Source organism: Ranitomeya imitator, chromosome 6 (assembly GCF_032444005.1).
Source record: "Ranitomeya imitator isolate aRanImi1 chromosome 6, aRanImi1.pri, whole genome shotgun sequence".
In the NCBI taxonomy this organism is placed as follows: Eukaryota; Metazoa; Chordata; class Amphibia; order Anura; family Dendrobatidae; genus Ranitomeya; species Ranitomeya imitator.
In genome coordinates this window covers 422,456,243-422,475,160 of record NC_091287.1, presented here as the reverse complement: position 1 = coordinate 422,475,160, position 18,918 = coordinate 422,456,243, and positions in this window count along the sequence as shown.

Sequence of the window (18,918 nt, the reverse complement as noted above, 5' to 3'; positions counted from 1 at the left end):
TGCTGTAGAAATGAATGGAACTACTGTATTTAAGTGAATGGTATAAAGAAGTAATTCACTCCTGTTGCTACCGTATGCCATTAATTAGTCATTGCTGGGAGTCTGACATCTTGGACCCCCAATTATGCTTCATAGATGCCTGCAATGGTTGGCCAGAATGTTCCTGTGCAGAGGAAAAACTGAAGAGGACATAGCGCTACAGCTATGGAATTACTGACTGGGAGGAATATTCATTTGATATTTTATTTTATAATGTCAGGTAAAACACAATTACAGACATTCTTATTGAAGTCGTAAGATTCCTTCTGAGAGAATACAATGATCCAATGCAGCACTTATGAGCTCACTTCAATACTAAGCAATAATAAGAAAAATGCTGTATGTCATGAACTTTGCTAAACCGACCAGAATACATAGAATTATACATTCAGAACTACTGTAATTTTATCAGAACAGGTAACCATTGTAATTCCATCAAAATAGGCAACCAAAGACAGCACTTAACAGAAATGTAATTCAATATTCCCAGATTACAAATATACCATGCTTTTCTCTGCCAATACAACAAAAGCTTTTATTAGATATAAACGAAATGATGTCCGAACATTAGAGAACGTATAAATAATAATTCTGTCTCTGTCCTTAACAAGCAAGAAGACTCCAATATAAAGGTACAGGAGCACATGGGAATTTATATTCTCAGCAGCTACCCCACGAAAAAGTCAGTAGCGCCACAATATTATGCACATGGACAGAAAACACAGGTGAGAATTTATTAGGATTGACATTTCCTACACCAGTCTGAATCTAAAGTGCGCTTGGGTAAGGTGAGCCTAATCTATAGGCAATTCTTACAGGAATGAATTTAAAGGGCATCTCCAGTGCTGCTTACTTCTACTATATGTTGTACATCATTATGTAAGAAGTGTGGATGATGTCAAAAAGACACATAATTGCTGGAGTGCATGCACGATCACCAAGTATCATGCACCTATGCATATTCATCACATGTAAATTAGTAGCTATTTGGGCACATGACCCAAACAGTCCGCTATCTTAATACTTTGCTTATTATTCAGAGGTGACATGGAAGAACTAGAAGCAGAAAAATCTACATGTAACTATGACATAGTGTGAATAACCGAGACATGGTTAGATGAAAGCTATGGCTGGGCAGTTAACTTACAGGGTTACAGTCTGTTTAGAAAGGAGCAGGAGGGGTTTGTCTTTATGTAAAGTCTTGTCTAAAGTCCACTTTAAGGGAAGATATTAGCGAAGGGAATGAGGATGTCGAGTCCATATGGGTCGAAATACATGGAGGGAAAAATAATAACAAAATTCTCATTGGGGTCTGTTACAAACAAAAAACCAAAAAATAACAAGGATCCCTAAAATATAACTTTTAATAATTAAAGCTAAAATCTGTTTGTTCCAATTTAAGAAACATTGATATTAAGATAAATATGAACACAGCTCAAAAAACAAAATCCGAACTAACTGACCCTGTCAGGTGCCCTAATACTGGTCCCTACCTGACAGCGGAGGTTGGCACCCTAAGTTTCTGAGGTAGGCGCCCCCGCTCCTCGACGACTGGCCCTAATAGCCCTAAATAGACCCTGTGTTCCCTAAAAGGGACGTAATAAGTAGTGACAGTGATACCCAGAAAAAATGAAAAAAATATAAAAAATAAACAAAAATGTAAAAATTAGAATAGAAAAAATAAAAAAAGAACATAGCAAAAAAACAAAATTGTTATTTGCCCCAAATTTATTTCTTAAATTGGAACAAACAGATTTTAGCTTTAATTATTAAAAGTTATATTTTAGGGATCCTTGTTGTTTTTTTTCATTTAATACATACATAAAGTAACAAAACAAGGTTACTGCATAGATACCTTAAGATAACTTGGTTTACTACATAGATACAGTAAGAGAACAAAGTTTACTGCAGTATATAGCTAGAGTAATACAACCAAGAGTATTAGATGAACACTTTATTTTCTGGAGCTAATTCACTGAAATGTGCTTATTAAAAGTAAAGATCGATTGCTATATTTTAAAATCTAATATGCCTAATACTTACAATAGCCATACACCTTTAAAAAAAACTGTTTTATATATACAGTGGGTACAGAAAATATTCATACCCTTTTCAATTTTTCACTCTTTGTTTTATTGCAGCCATTTGGTAAATTCAAAACAATTCATTTCTTTCTCATTATTGTACACTCTGCACCCCATCTTGAGTCAATAAAACAGAAAGGTAGTAATTTTTACAAATTTATTAAAAAAATAAAAACTGAAATATCACATGGTCATAAGTATTCAGAGTTCAGACCCTTTGTTCAGTATTGAATAGAAGAACCCTTTTGAGCTAGTACAGCCATAAGTCTTCTTGGGGATGATGCAATAAGCTTTTCACACCTGGATTTGGGGATCCTCTGCCATTCTTCCTTGCAGGTCCTCTACAGTTCCATCAGGTTGAATGTTGAACGTTGGTGGACAGCCATTTTCAAGTCTCTCCAGAGATGCTCAATTGGGTTTTGGTCATGGCTCTGGCTGGGACAGTCAAGAATGGTCACAGAGTTGTTCTGAAGCCACTCCTTTGTTATTTTAGCTGTGTGCTTAGAGTCATTGTCTTGTTGGAAGGTGAACCTTCTGCCAAGTCTAAGGTCCAGAGCACTCTGGAAGAGGTTTTCATCCAGGATATCTCTGTACTTGGCCTTATTCATATTTCCTTCAATGACAACCAGTCTTCCTGTCCCTGCAGCTGAAAAACACCCCCATAGCATGATGCTGCCACCACCACCATGTTTTACTGTTAGGATTGTATTGGACAGGTGATGAGCAGTGCCTGGCTTTATCTACACATACCACTTAGAATTATCACCAAAAAGGTCTATCTTCATCTCATCAGACCAGAGAATCTTATTTCTCATAGACTGGGAGTCCTTCATGTGTTTTTTATTTATAACTCTATGCAGGCTTTCATATGCCTTGCACTGAGGAAAGGCTCCCATTGGGCCACTCTGCCATAAAGGCCCGACTGGCTGAGGGCTGCAGTGATGGTTGACTTTGTGGAACTTTCTCCCATTTCCCTACTGCATCTCTGGAGCTCAACCACAGTGATCTTGGGGTTCTTTTTTACCTCTCTCACCCACCAAGGCTGTTCTCCCATGATTGCTCAGTTTGGCTCGATGGTCAGGTCTAGGAAGACTTCTGGTGGTCCCAAACTTCTTCCATTTAAGGATTATGGAGGCCATTGTGCTCTTAGGAACCTTGAGTACTGCAGAAATTCTGTTGTAACCTTGGCCAGATCTGTGTCTTGCCACAATTCAGTCTCTGAGCTCCTTGGTCAGTTCCTTTGACCTCATGATTCTCATTTGGTCTGCCATGAACTGTGATCTGTGAGGTCTTATATAGACAGATGTGTGCCTTTCCAAATCAAGTACTATTAGTTTAATTAAACACAGCTGGACTCCAATGAAGGAGTAGAACCATCTCAAGGAGGATCACAAGGAAATGGACAGCATGTGGCTTAAATATGAGTGTCTGAACAAAGGGTCAGGTGCCAGGAAAGGTCAGAGAGGCCCGGTTCCTGCGCACTGCAGTACTTTGCTCTGCCCTCAACAGGGCACACAAAGTATGCCTGCTCCGGAGCTGCAGCGTGCAGACAAGAAGAGGACGTCATCCTATGAAGATAGGAGGCCCCGGACTGGACCGCAACACCCATCGGACTGGACCGCCCCCCCAGGTGAGTATAATATACCCTCTTTTTCTCATCTTTCAGGATACATCCAGGGCTTATCTACAGCATTACATAATGCTGTAGATAAGCTCCTGATGCTGGTGGGATTAGCTCATCTTCGATTTTGGGGGTGACAGGTTCCCTTTAAAGATTTTTCTGTATTTTCATGACTATGAAAATTGTAAATTCACACTGAAGGCATCAAAACTATGATTTAAGACATGTGGAATTATATACTTAGCAAAAAAGTGTGAAACAACTGAAAATATGTCTTATATTCTAGGTTCTTCCATTTCATTATAATCGCTTGCACAATGCTCCTTGGGATGTTTAATGTTTTGGAAATCATTTTGTATCCAAATCTAGCTTTAAACTTCTCCACAACAGTATCACGGACCTGCCTGTTGTGTTCCTTGGTCTTCATGCTGCTCTCTGTGCTTCAAACAGAACCCTGAGACTATCACAGAACAGGTGCATTTATACCAAGACTTGATAACACACAGGTGGATTATATTTATCATCATTAGGCATTTAGGACAACATTGGATCATACAGAGATCCACAATGAACTTCTGGAGTGAGTTTGCTGCACTGAAAGTAAAGGGGCCGAATAATATTGCACGCCCCTCTTTTCAGTTTTTGAATTTCCACAAGAATTTAAAATAGCCTATAAATTTCATTCAACTTCACAAGTGTGTTCCACTTGTTGCTGATTCTTCACCAAAAGTTTACATTTGGTATCTTTATGTTTGAAGCATGATATGTGGGAAAAGGTTGAAAAGTTCCTGGGGTCCGAATACTTTCGCAAAGGCACTGTATATAATATATGAGATTCACTTTTTGTATTGAAGAACTGAAATAAATTAACTTTTTGATGATATTCTAATTTTGTGAGAAGCATCTGTTTATATATATATATATATATATATATATATATACAGTGGGGCAAAAAAGTATTTAGTCAGTCAGCAATAGTGCAAGTTCCACCACTTAACCCCTTCCCGACCTTTGACGCATACGCTGCGTTATGAAAGTCGGTGCCATTCCGACCCATGACGCAGCATATGCGTCATGGAAAGATCGCGTCCCTGCAGATCGGGTGAAAGGGTTAACTCCCATTTCACCCGATCTGCAGGGACAGGGGGAGTGGTAGTTTAGCCCAGGGGGGGTGGCTTCACCCCCTCGTGGCTACGATCGCTCTGATTGGCTGTTGAAAGTGAAACTGCCAATCAGAGGGATTTGTAATATTTCACCTAAAAAAATGGTGAAATATTACAATCCAGCCATGGCCGATTCTGCAATATCATCGGCCATGGCTGGACACACTAATGTGCACCCACTCCACTCCTCCGATCGCCCCCCCAGCCCCCCGATCTGCGGTCTGCTCCCCTCGGTCCTGTGCTCCGCTCCCCCGTCCTCCTGCCCGCTCCCCCCGTGCTCCAATCACACCCCCCGTGCTCCAATCAAACCCCCCCGCACTCCGATCCCCCCCCCGCACAGCGATCCCCCCCCCCCGCACAGCGATTCCCCCCCCCCTGTGCTCCGATCCACCAGCCCGCACAGCGATCCCCCACTCCGTGCTCTAATCCACCCCCCCGTGTTCCGGTCCACCCCCCCCGTGCTCCGACGCCCCCCCCCGTGCACTGATCTCACCCCCCTTATACTTACCTGGCCTCCCGGGGACCGTCCGTCTTCTTTCCTGGGCGCCGCCATCTTCCAAAATGGCGGGCGCATGTGCAGTGCGCCCGCCGAATCTGCCGGCCGGCAGATTCGTTCCAGAGTGAATTTTGATCACTGAGATAGGTTATATCTCAGTGATCAAAATAAAAAAAAGAGTAAATGACCCCCCCCCCTTTGTCACCCCCATAGGTAGGGACAATAAAAAAAATATTTTTTTTTTTTCCACTAAGGTTGGGGTAAGAACTAGGGTTAGGGTTAGGAGTAGGGTTAGGGGTAGGGTTAGGGGTAGGGTTAGGGGTAGGGTTAGGGGTAGGGTTAGGGGTAGGGTTAGGGTTAGGGTTTCGGTATGTGCACACGTATTCTGGTCCTCTGCGGATTTTTCCGCTGCGGATTTGATAAATCCGCAGTGCTAAACCGCTGCGGATTTATGGCGGATTTACCATGTTTTTTCTGCGCATTTCAATGCGGTTTTACAACAGCGATTTTATATTTGAGCAGTTGTAAAACCGCTGCGGAATCCGCAGAAAGAAGTGACATGCTGTGGAATGTAAACCGCTGCGTTTCCGTGCAGTTTTTCCGCAGCATGTGTACAGCGATTTTTGTTTCCCGTAGGTTTGCATTGAACTGTAAACTCATGGGAAACTGCTGCGGATCCGCAGCGTTTTCCGCAGCGTGTGCACATACCTTTAGAATTAGGCTATGTGCACACGGTGCGGATTGGCCGCTGCGGATTCGCAGCAGTGTTCCATCAGGTTTACAGTACCATGTAAACATATGGAAAGCCAAATCCGCTGTGCCCATGGTGCGGAAAATACCACGCGGGAACGCTGCGTTGTATTTTCCGCAGCATGTCAATTCTTTGTGCGGATTCCGCAGCGTTTTACACCTGTTCCTCAATAGGAATTCGCAGGTGAAATCCGGACAAAAAACACTGGCAATCCGCGGTAAATCCGCAGGTAAAACGCAGTGCCTTTTACCCGTGGATTTTTCAAAAATGGTGCTGAAAAATCTCATACGAATCCGCAACGTTGGCACATAGCCTTAGGGCTAGGGTTGGGTTGGAATTAGGGTTGTGGTTAGGGTTAGGGGTGTGTTGGGGTTACGGGTGTGTTGGGGTTAGGGTTGTGATTAGGGTTACGGCTACAGTTGGGATAAGGGTTAGGGGTGTGTTGGAGTTAGAATTGAGGGGTTTCCACTGTTTAGGCACATCAGGGGGTCTCCAAACGCAACATGGCGCCACCATTAATTCCAGCCAATCTTGTATTCAAAAAGTCAAATGGTGCTCCCTCACTTCCGAGCCCCGACGTGCACCCAAACAGTGGTTTACCCCCACATATGGGGTACCAGCATACTCAGGACAAACTGCGCAACAATTACTGGGGTCCAATTTCTCCTGTTACCCTTGTGAAAATAAAGAAATGCTTGCTAAAACATCATTTTTGAGGAAAGAAAAATGATTTTTTATTTTCACGGCTCTGCGTTGTAAACGTCTGTGAAGCACTTGGGGGTTCAAAGTGCTCACCACATATCTAGATAAGTTCCTTGGGGGGTCTAGTTTCTAAAATGGGGTCACTTGTGGGGGGTTTCTACTGTTTAGGCACACCAGGGGCTCTGCAAACGCAACGTGACGCCCGCAGAGCATTCCATCAAAGTCTGCATTTCAAAACGTCACTACTTCAATTCCGAGCCCCGGCATGTGCCCAAACAGTAGTTTACCCCCACATATGGGGTATCACCGTACTCAGGAGAAACTGGACAACAAATATTGGGGTCAAATTTCTCCTGTTACCCTTGGGAAAATTAAAAAATTCTGGGCTAAATAATTATTTTTGAGGAAAGAAAAAGTATTTATTATTTTCACGGTTCTGCATTATAAACTTCTATGAAGCACTTTGGGGTTCAAAGTGCTCACCACACATCTAGATAAGTTCCTTTCGGGGTCTAGTTTCCAAAATGGGGTCACTTGTGGGGGGTTTCTACTGTTAAGCCACATCAGGGGCTCTGCAAACGCAACGTGACGCCCACAGAGCATTCCATCAAAGTCTGCATTTCAAAACGTCACTACTTCACTTCCGAGGCTCGGCATGTGCCCAAACAGTGGTTTACCCCCACATATGGGGTATCAGCGTACTCAGGAGAAACTGGACAACAACTTTTGGGATCCAATTTCTCCTGTTACCCTTGGGAAAATAAAAAAATTCTGGGCTAAATAATTATTTTTGAGGAAAGAAAACGTATTTATTATTTTCACGGCTCTGCATTATAAACTTCTATGAAGCACTTGGGGGTTCAAAGTGCTCACCACACATCTAGATAAGTTCCTTTCGGGGTCTAGTTTCCAAAATGGGGTCACTTGTGGGGGGTTTCTACTGTTAAGCCACATCAGGGGCTCTGCAAACGCAACGTGACGCACACAGAGCATTCCATCAAAGTCTGCATTTCAAAATGTCACTACTTCACTTCCGAGCCCCGGCATGTGCCCAAACAGTGGTTTACCCCCACATATGGGGTATTAGCGTACTCAGGAGAAACTGGACAACAACTTTTGGGGTCAAATTTCTCCTGTTACCCTTTGTAAAATAAAAAATTGCAGGCTAAAAGATCATTTTTGAGAAAGTAATTTTTATTTTCATGGCTCTGCGTTATAAACTTCTGTGAAGCACTTGGGGGTTCAAAGTCCTCACCACACATCTAGATTAGTTCCTTTGGGGGTCTAGTTTCCAAAATGGGGTCATTTCTGGGGGATCTCCAATGCTTTGGGGCTGTTTCTCTGCAAAGGGGCCAGGACGACTGATCCGGGTACATGAAAGAATGAATGGGGCCATGTATCGTGAGATTTTGAGTGCAAACCTCCTTCCATCAGCAAGGGCATTGAAGATGAAATGTGGCTGGGTCTTTCAACATGACAATGATCCAAAGCACACCGCCAGGGCAACGAAGGAGTGGCTTCGTAAGAAGCATTTCAAGGTCCTGGAGTGGCCTAGCCAGTCTCCAGATCTCAACCCTATAGAAAACCTTTGGAGGGAGTTGAAAGTCCGTGTTGCCAAGCGAAAAGCCAAAAACATCACTGCTCTAGAGGAGATCTGCATGGAGGAATGGGCCAACATACCAACAACAGTGCGTGGCAACCTTGTGAAGACTTACAGAAAACGTTTGACCTCTGTCATTGCCAACAAAGGATATATTACAAAGTATTGAGATGAAATTTTGTTTCTGACCAAATACTTATTTTCCACCATAATATGCAAATAAAATGTTAAAAAAACAGACAATGTGATTTTCTGGATTTTTTTTTCTCAGTTTGTCTCCCATAGTTGAGGTCTACCTATGATGTAAATTACAGACGCCTCTCATCTTTTTAAGTGGTGGAACTTGCACTATTGCTGACTGACTAAATACTTTTTTGCCCCACTGTATATATATATATATATATATATATATATATATATATATATATATACTGTATATATATGTATATATTTATTTTCAATTCACAGTTATTCCTCCAGACTACGACAATCAAACAATATATATACGATACATTATTTGTATGGAATATCTTAACAGAGGAAAAAATAAAAGAAAAAACCTCCCCTTTCCCTTCCTTCAACTTCATGGTGGTGGAGGATGTAAAGTTTGATAAGTATATTTTTATTACACACCCGGTGATATCAAAGCATCAAGGAAGTTCAAAATTATGCCTGATCCTTAGTTATTTTGGCATCTAATATAAGAAGCAATTTCAGACACTTTCCTAAATATTTTATCCAGTGGTCTTGCTAAAATTGATGGGCTTGTCCAACTTTTGTGACACATATGTGTGCACTTTTAGTTTAGTTACACCACATCATTTCAATCCTGTTTACCCTATAGATCCAAAAAGCTGAGTCTATATACCATATTTTTCAGATTATAAGATGCTCCGGACCATAAGATGCAACCCAAGTTTTCAGATGAAAAATAGGGAAAAAAATTAATGCGTCAAATGAGGGTCCATTTTACAGTCTCAATTATTCAGCTTCACTGGGAGTAGGGTGTGAGAGGAAGCGCTGGTGGAGCGGGGTCTTAGGAGGTGGTCTGGCATATCCCAGGTGCAGCAGGCTCGGTGGTGCGTGGGCTCTGCCATTTTGGGAAAGTCCCCACATATCCATCCCATGCTGATGCGCGGCAGCTTGGCAGATGATCGGTGGTGATGGCAGATGATCGGTGGTGAGGGGGCGGTCATTTTCATGAAGATCAACTCATCATTATAGCAATGGAAGTGCGGGGGCTTCGGCCTTTCACAAAACGCCGGTGGGGCCCCCACACCACCGCTCATCTGCAAAAGTACCGGCACCAGCCCGGGATGGATGTGAGAGGGTGTTAGGAGTCGAGTTTCCTCTGCTGCACAGGGGGAATCTCGATCCGTCTCCGCTGCGGTCTCCCATTCTCCTCCAGCCGCAGTGGAGCCTGCTCAGCAGGGACGTCGATCCCAGCGTCTCGCTCAGTCTGACTCTGTGAGAAGAGTTACTGCTGCTTCTCCAGCTTCTGCCTTTAAAGCCAATACTGGTCAGCAGCGAGTGGACTTCTCTGGGACTAAGTCCTTGTCTGCGCACACTGAGCATGCCCAGGGCAAGATCTCCCGTTGGAGATCGAGGGTCATGTGCTCAGACTCCGCAGCGCATTCTATTGGTCCTCTTGGCAGGTCTTGGAAGGGCAAAGTTTCTGTGGCCGCTTCCTGTCCTGCAGCTATATAAACTGCGCATGACCGCACGGCCATGCGCTAGTGTACAACTTTATACGTGTGTTTGTTGTGAGTGCAAGTCGTCCTTTAAATACCCCTACCCTACTGTATGATTGTTCGCGTATGGTGTATGGCTGCTATCTAGCGCCCGACTTAACACTCAACGTGTCACACACGTGTCAGCGTCCTCTGCTGTGACCGCCAGTGCGGCGCCACGCGCCTGTGTGCGCTTCCTGACCCATGTCTGGGTACTTAGTGGTGCCTGCCAGCACGGCACAGTTTGCACTTCGGTGCCTCTATTGTATATACTTTTCACACCCAGTTGTGGTGTAGTGCCAGCAAGGGTCTAATCGGACTACTATCCCTGTTGGGGTCTAGTTCGCTGACCACTTGCTCGCGCTCTATGTGCGGTACCGCGATCCTGTGACGCAACAGGATCGCTTTCTTCACGCTGGGTGAGGTTTAACCCACGCGTGTATACTTATGAGTACCGCCATATCGTCTGTCATGTCCTAGCAGCAGGTTTCACCTGCACGGTGGACCCCGGACTGCGAACGCATCCATTACATCTCTCTTGGTGCGTTCCGCCAGTCCTAACAGAGGGCTCCTGGATTTCCACAAATTCTGGCAGAGCCCCGCACCACTGATCATCTGCAAAAGTACCACGCACCAGCCCGGGATGGATGTTTGGGGGCTCCGGGATGTGTCTCCTAGCAAGTACATCCGAACATAAGATGCATCCCCATTTTCCCCCAAAAAAAATTTTGGCGAAAGAAGTGCGTCACATGTTCCGACAAATACGGTAGCTGAATTTATGGGAAAAATATAATGTGAACATAGCAATAGCATTAATGATATATAGATTCTTGCAGCTATTTTATTCTTACATATGAACAGTAAAAGTACAGCAGATCTCTGTGTGATCCAATATGTGTTCAAACACTGAATATATGTAATTTAACTAGTTAATGAATGTGCTAATTTGCTCACTTCCTGATGAGGTACCTTTTTATTTTTTTTCTACTATATGCACTTTTAATGGCTGTCAAAAAACATTTTTGTTCTGATATTCAAATACATTTTGCCCTTTTTTTCATGACAAATAGGGTCTAATTTTTACGTAATTTTTATATTCCTCTTTTTATATAATGGAAAATGTAAAGAAAAATAGGAAATTCATGTTTATTTTTCTTTTTTTTGATTAAAACAAATGACATCTAAATATATTTAAAATTCTATAGAAATATATTTGATATATAATACATACTGTAGTTCTTTTCATTGGTGGTAGGAATAGGAACAGTGATTCAGACTGACATTTTGATTTTTAGTTTAGTTTTATTTATATTTTTCTATTTAACTTTTACGGTTTTTTTATTTCTCCCCTTTATTTTACATACTGTGCCTATTATAAGCTCTGAAATGACCTTTGGGGACATTTTAAGGTATTAGTAAAAAATTGTATTGCTGATTTCCCCTGTAACTAGGCCTGGTATATTAGCACCAGTCAAAGAGAAGTTTCAACTTCCTATCTGTATATCTGTATAGTAGAAATTATTGGGTCTGCTAAGACCCAGCAGCTCCTTCTCCATATTTCATACTAGAGTTGAGCGACCTTGACCTTTTTAGAGTCGAGCCGGGTTTTGCGAAACCCGACTATGTCCAAAGTCGGGTCGAGTGAAATCGGCCGATTATGACGTAAAGTCGGGATCGACTGAAACACGAAACCCAATGCAAGTCAATGGGGCAGCATAGTCGGCAGTGAGTGGGGGCCAGGAAAACACCTAGAGTGCCCATTTTAATGTCAAAACCATCCATTCTTCTTAATGAAGCTTGTCAAGCGTAATTTACCTTAAAATAATTGGAAGGCATTTGAAATTGGGGGTCATTTGGCTAAAGTTGTGGGGGGTAGGGCTGGTTCAAGTAATTAGTGGGCCCAGTAAATCTGGACCACGTCACGGCAGTGGAGCAGGGAGAGGTAAGTATTTCAACTTTGCAAGTGCTGTGATCCTGAGCAAGCAGGGGGGGGCCCACTCGTTGGCATTGACACTGGCACAGGGCCCCTCAAAGTACAGCGGTGTGTTTGCACGGCGGGGGCGCCTCCCACCGGCAGCAACACTTTTGCGTACTATGAGAGGCCCTGTGCCAGTGACGTCGCCAACTAGTATTCCTCCCCCCACCTGATGAAGGAACCTGCACTTTCATCTGCACCTTCCTCTTTGTCCCCGTGTAAGGTGGTATGGTATGCGGGAAGAGCAACCTGACTTTCAGCAGGGTCACAATGTTGTTGTGTAGCGTGCACGGGGAATGTTGCGTTATGGGTCAATGTACCAGCAGACTCATCTATCACTGGCTGGGCAATGGGCACGATGAAGTGGAAACACAGATATAGGCCCAAAGAAGAAAGTGGGCTAAATGCAGTTCAAAATTGGTAACACAGGAATAACCAGGGGGCATTGCAGTGGAGGACAACTGGAATGAGAGGCTGACACAGAGAGTAGGGCCAAATCAGTAAGTAGTCGAAATGCAGTTCAAAATTGGCAACCGTAGTAAACAGGCGGCACAGCTTTGTTCAGTGGAGGAGAACAGCAAGGAGTGGCAGACACCGATAGTAGGCCCCAACCCAACTAGTAGGCCAAATGCAGTCTAACATTAACAACTACTTAACGAGAGGCTGAAAATGGAATTTCAGGACAGGAAACCAGGAGAACAGCAAGGAGTGGCAGACACCGATAGTAGGCCCCAAACCAACTAGTACGCCAAATGCAGTTGTTCCATTTAACCACAATTTAATGAGAGCCTGAAGATAGAAGCTCAGGAAAGGCAACCTGGGGAACACCTTGGAGTGTAACACACCATCTCTCTCCACCCCATACCCATTTTGTAGGCCTAATGCTGTGTACTTTTCTACAACTACTAAACGAGAGTCGGAAGACCGAAGCAATGGCAAGGAAACCTGGGGAACACCTTGGAGTGTAACACACCATCTCTCTCCACCCCATACCCAATTTGTAGGCCTAATGCAGCCTACTTTCCGACACCTACTAAACGAGAGCATGAAGATCGAAGCTCAGGAAAGGCAACCTGGGGAACACCTTGGAGTGTAACACACCATCTCTCTCCACCCCATACCCATTTTTTAGGCCTAATGCAGTGTACTTTTCTACAACTACTAAACGAGAGTCGGAAGACCGAAGCAATGGCAAGGAAACCTGGGGAACACCTTGGAGTGTAACACACCATCACTCTCCACCCCATTCCCCATTTTTTAGGCCTAATGCAGCCTACTTTCCGACACCTACTAAACGAGAGCATGAAGATCGAAGCTCAGGAAAGGCAACCTGGGGAACACCTTGGAGTGTAACACACCATCTCTCTCCACCCCATACCCATTTTGTAGGCCTAATGCTGTGTACTTTTCTACAACTACTAAACGAGAGTCGGAAGACCGAAGCAATGGCAAGGAAACCTGGGGAACACCTTGGAGTGTAACACACCATCTCTCTCCACCCCATACCCAATTTGTAGGCCTAATGCAGCCTACTTTCCGACACCTACTAAACGAGAGCATGAAGATCGAAGCTCAGGAAAGGCAACCTGGTGAAAACCTTGGAGTGTAACACAACCTGTCTCTACACCCCATACACAATTAGTAGGCCTAATGCAGCGTAGTTTCCAACAGCGACTAAACGAGAGCCGGAAGATCGAAGCTCAGGAAAGGCAACCTGGGGAACACCTTGGAGTGTAACACAACCTCTCTCTACACCACGGAAGGGCTGATTCTTAGGAAGGAAGGCTGTTGTAAATAAGCATTGCGCGTCCGAGGGTGATTATATTCTTATTCGGTATCTACTCACCCTCGGACGCGCCATGCTTCTTGATTTGTAATTAATGTTTATTTGCAATGTGCTTTTGACTTACTCAATTATTTTTTTAATTATTGATTTTATTAAATTAATAGTTTAACATCTTATTGGAAATAATTTAAAGGAGACGCGACAGGACAACACTCGGTGGATGCCATATCTGTGTTAACAACTCCAAAAAACTTTCAGTTAACTTCTTGCAGGAGAAAGAAATTGTAGCTGTTGGACCTTTGTAGTACAGTTCCAGATATTTGTTGTGTGTTTGTTTTGATTGTTAAAATGTCTGCATTTGAGATCTCAACACGATCTTATTTTTTATAATCAAATTAATTTTTTAAATATTTTATTAGGTTGGTTCAAGGGGTACACGGGCCGCAGTAGACAGGTCAGTGGAGGCCTAGTGGAAGGAGGGACCACAGACAGGCATCGAAGGCCTAAAATAATAACACATGGCTGTAGGCAATTTTAAATTGGTTCCAGGGGTACACGGGCAGCAGTGCCCTGGTCAGTGTAGTAGTAGTTGAAAGAATGGACCGCAGACAGGCATCGAAGGCCTAAAATAAAAAAATTGGGCTGGCTGTAGGCAATTTTAAATTGGTTCCAGGGGTACACGGGCAGCAGTGGTGTGGTCAGTGGAGGCCTAGTGGAAGGAGTGACCACAGACAGGCATCGAAGGCCTAAAATATTAACACATGGCTGTAGTCAATTTTAAATTGGTTCCAGGGGTACTTGGGCAGCAGTGCCCTGGTCAGTGTAGTAGTAGTTGAAAGAATGGACCGCAGACAGGCATCGAAGGCCTAAAATAAAAAAATTGGGCTGGCTGTAGGCAATTTTAAATTGGTTCCAGGGGTACACGGGCAGCAGTGGTGTGGTCAGTGGAGGCCTAGTGGAAGGAGTGACCGCAGACAGGCATCGAAGGCCTAAAATAATAACACATGGCTGTAGGCAATTTTAAATTGGTTCCAGGGTTACACGGGCAGCAGTGGTGTGGTCAGTGGAGGCCTAGTGGAAGGAGTGACCGCAGACAGGCATCGAAGGCCTAAAATAATAACACATGGCTGTAGGCAATTTTAAATTGGTTCCAGGGTTACACGGGCAGCAGTGGTGTGGTCAGTGGAGGCCTAGTGGAAGGAGTGACCGCAGACAGGCATCGAAGGCCTAAAATAATCACACATGGCTGTAGGCAATTTTAAATTGGTTCCAGGGGTACACGGGCAGCAGTGGTGTGGTCAGTGGAGGCCTAGTGGAAGGAGTGACCACAGACAGGCATCGAAGGCCTAAAATATTAACACATGGCTGTAGTCAATTTTAAATTGGTTCCAGGGGTACTTGGGCAGCAGTGCCCTGGTCAGTGTAGTAGTAGTTGAAAGAATGGACCGCAGACAGGCATCGAAGGCCTAAAATAAAAAAATTGGGCTGGCTGTAGGCAATTTTAAATTGGTTCCAGGGGTACACGGGCAGCAGTGGTGTGGTCAGTGGAGGCCTAGTGGAAGGAGTGACCGCAGACAGGCATCGAAGGCCTAAAATAATAACACATGGCTGTAGGCAATTTTAAATTGGTTCCAGGGTTACACGGGCAGCAGTGGTGTGGTCAGTGGAGGCCTAGTGGAAGGAGTGACCGCAGACAGGCATCGAAGGCCTAAAATAATCACACATGGCTGTAGGCAATTTTAAATTGGTTCCAGGGGTACACGGGCAGCAGTGGTGTGGTCAGTGGAGGCCTAGTGGAAGGAGTGACCACAGACAGGCATCGAAGGCCTAAAATATTAACACATGGCTGTAGTCAATTTTAAATTGGTTCCAGGGGTACTTGGGCAGCAGTGCCCTGGTCAGTGTAGTAGTAGTTGAAAGAATCGACCGCAGACAGGCATCGAAGGCCTAAAATAAAAAAATTGGGCTGGCTGTAGGCAATTTCAAATTGGTTCCAGGGGTACACGGGCAGCAGTGGTATGGTCAGTGGAGGCCTAGTGGAAGGAGTGACCGCAGACAGGCATCGAAGGCCTAAAATAATAAAACATGGCTGTAGGCAATTTTAAATTGGTTCCAGGGGTACACGGGCAGCAGTGGTCTGGTCAGTGGAAGTCTAGTGGAAGGAGTGACCGCAGACAGGCTTCGAAGGCCTAACATAACAAACTTGGGCTGGCTGTAGGCACTTTTAAATTGGTTCCAGGGGTACATGGGCAGCAGTGTATGGTCAGTGGAAGTCTAGTGGAAGGAGTGACCGCAGACAGGCATCGAAGGCCTAAAATAATCACACATGGCTGTAGGCAATTTTAAATTGGTTCCAGGGGTACACGGGCAGCAGTGGTGTGGTCAGTGGAGGCCTAGTGGAAGGAGTGACCACAGACAGGCATCGAAGGCCTAAAATATTAACACATGGCTGTAGTCAATTTTAAATTGGTTCCAGGGGTACTTGGGCAGCAGTGCCCTGGTCAGTGTAGTAGTAGTTGAAAGAATGGACCGCAGACAGGCATCGAAGGCCTAAAATAAAAAAATTGGGCTGGCTGTAGGCAATTTTAAATTGGTTCCAAGGGTACACGGGCAGCAGTGGTGTGGTCAGTGGAGGCCTAGTGGAAGGAGTGACCGCAGACAGGCATCGAAGGCCTAAAATAATAAAACATGGCTGTAGGCAATTTTAAATTGGTTCCAGGGGTACACGGGCAGCAGTGGTCTGGTCAGTGGAAGTCTAGTGGAAGGAGTGACCGCAGACAGGCTTCGAAGGCCTAACATAACAAACTTGGGCTGGCTGTAGGCACTTTTAAATTGGTTCCAGGGGTACATGGGCAGCAGTGTATGGTCAGTGGAAGTCTAGTGGAAGGAGTGACCGCAGACAGGCTTCCAAGGCCTAACATAACAAACTTGGGCTGGCTGTAGGCACTTTTAAATTGGTTCCAGGGGTACACGGGCAGCAGTGGTCTGGTCAGTGGAAGTCTAGTGGAAGGAGTGACCGCAGACAGGCTTCCAAGGCCTAACATAACAAACTTGGGCTGGCTGTAGGCACTTTTAAATTGGTTCCAGGGGTACACGGGCAGCAGTGGTCTGGTCAGTGGAAGTCTAGTGGAAGGAGTGACCGCAGACAGGCTTCGAAGGCCTAACATAACAAACTTGGGCTGGCTGTAGGCACTTTTAAATTGGTTCCAGGGGTACATGGGCAGCAGTGGTCTGGTCAGTGGAAGTCTAGTGGAAGGAGTGACCGCAGACAGGCTTCCAAGGCCTAACATAACAAAATTGGGCTGGCTGTAGGCACTTTAAATTGGTTCCAGGGGTACATGGGCAGCAGTGTATGGTCAGTGGAAGTCTAGTGGAAGGAGTGACCGCAGACAGGCTTCCAAGGCCTAACATAACAAACTTGGGCTGGCTGTAGGCACTTTTAAATTGGTTCCAGGGGTACACGGGCAGCAGTGGTCTGGTCAGTGGAAGTCTAGTGGAAGGAGTGACCGCAGACAGGCTTCGAAGGCCTAACATAACAAACTTGGGCTGGCTGTAGGCACTTTTAAATTGGTTCCAGGGGTACATGGGCAGCAGTGGTCTGGTCAGTGGAAGTCTAGTGGAAGGAGTGACCGCAGACAGGCTTCCAAGGCCTAACATAACAAAATTGGGCTGGCTGTAGGCACTTTAAATTGGTTCCAGGGGTACATGGGCAGCAGTGTATGGTCAGTGGAAGTCTAGTGGAAGGAGTGACGGCAGACAGTCTTCGAAGGCCTAACATAACAAAATTGGGCTGACTATAGGCACTTTTAAATTGGTTCCAGGGTAACACGGCCAGCAGTGGCCTGGTCAGTGTAGTAGTTGTAGAAAGAAGGGACCGCAGACAGGCTTCGAAGGCCTAACATAACAAAAATGTCAAAACAATGGTATTGTCAGTGCCAGGCATTGAAGGATGTCAGCGCCTAGACTACACATTGGTGAAGCTGTGAGAGATAATTTTGCTAGTGGTAGAGCACTGTTTGAGCTGGGGGGGGAACTGGCTTGTGGCCGGCGGTACAGGCACAGGGCCCTTCATATTACAACGGTGTGTCTGACGTTGGGTGCGCACCACCACCGCCAGAGACACTTTATTGTACTATGAGGGACCCAGTGGCAGTGCCGTCGACCAAAAGCGGCCACACCCACCTCTTCAGACAAACAGCACTCTCAAGGGTCCAAGCGCAAAGTGGCGATAGCACGGCCCCGTGTGGGGAGTTTGGCCATTTCGTGAGGTGGAAACATGTCGTATGCTGGACAATCAGGTGAAGAAAATTACGAGATTGGAAAAGTCATTCAGAATAGTCCACAGGCAAGACCTTTTCATAGGAAAGCTAGGTGTCAGCCGGGCAGGGTGGGGCAAAAGATTTTGAAATCCAGTTGTGGTTCATTTTAATGAAGGTTAGATCATCTACATTTTGGGTAGCCAGACGAGTCCTTTTTTCTGTTAGTATTGAACCTGCAGCACTGAATACTCTTTCTGATAGGACACTAGCTGCCGGGCAAGCAAGCTCCTGCAATGCATATTCTGCCAATTCTGGCCAGGTGTCTAATTTGGATGCCCAGTAATCAAATGGGAATGACGGTTGAGGGAGAACGTCGATAAGGGATGAAAAATAGTTTGTAACCATACTGGACAAATGTTGTCTCCTGTCACTTTGAATTGATGCTGCAGTACCTGTCCTGTCTGCGGTCATAGAAAAATCACTCCACAACCTGGTCAGAAAACCCCTCTGGCCAACGCCACTTCTGATTTCTGCCCCTCTAACACCTCTGGTCTGCTGGCCCCTGGAGCTCGTGTGAGAACGATCACGGGCGCTGTGTGCAGGGAATGCCAGAAGCAAACGGTCAACAAGAGTTGATTGTTTTGTTGCTAATATTAGTTCCAAGTTCTCATGTGGCATAATATTTTGCAATTTGCCTTTATAGCGAGGATCA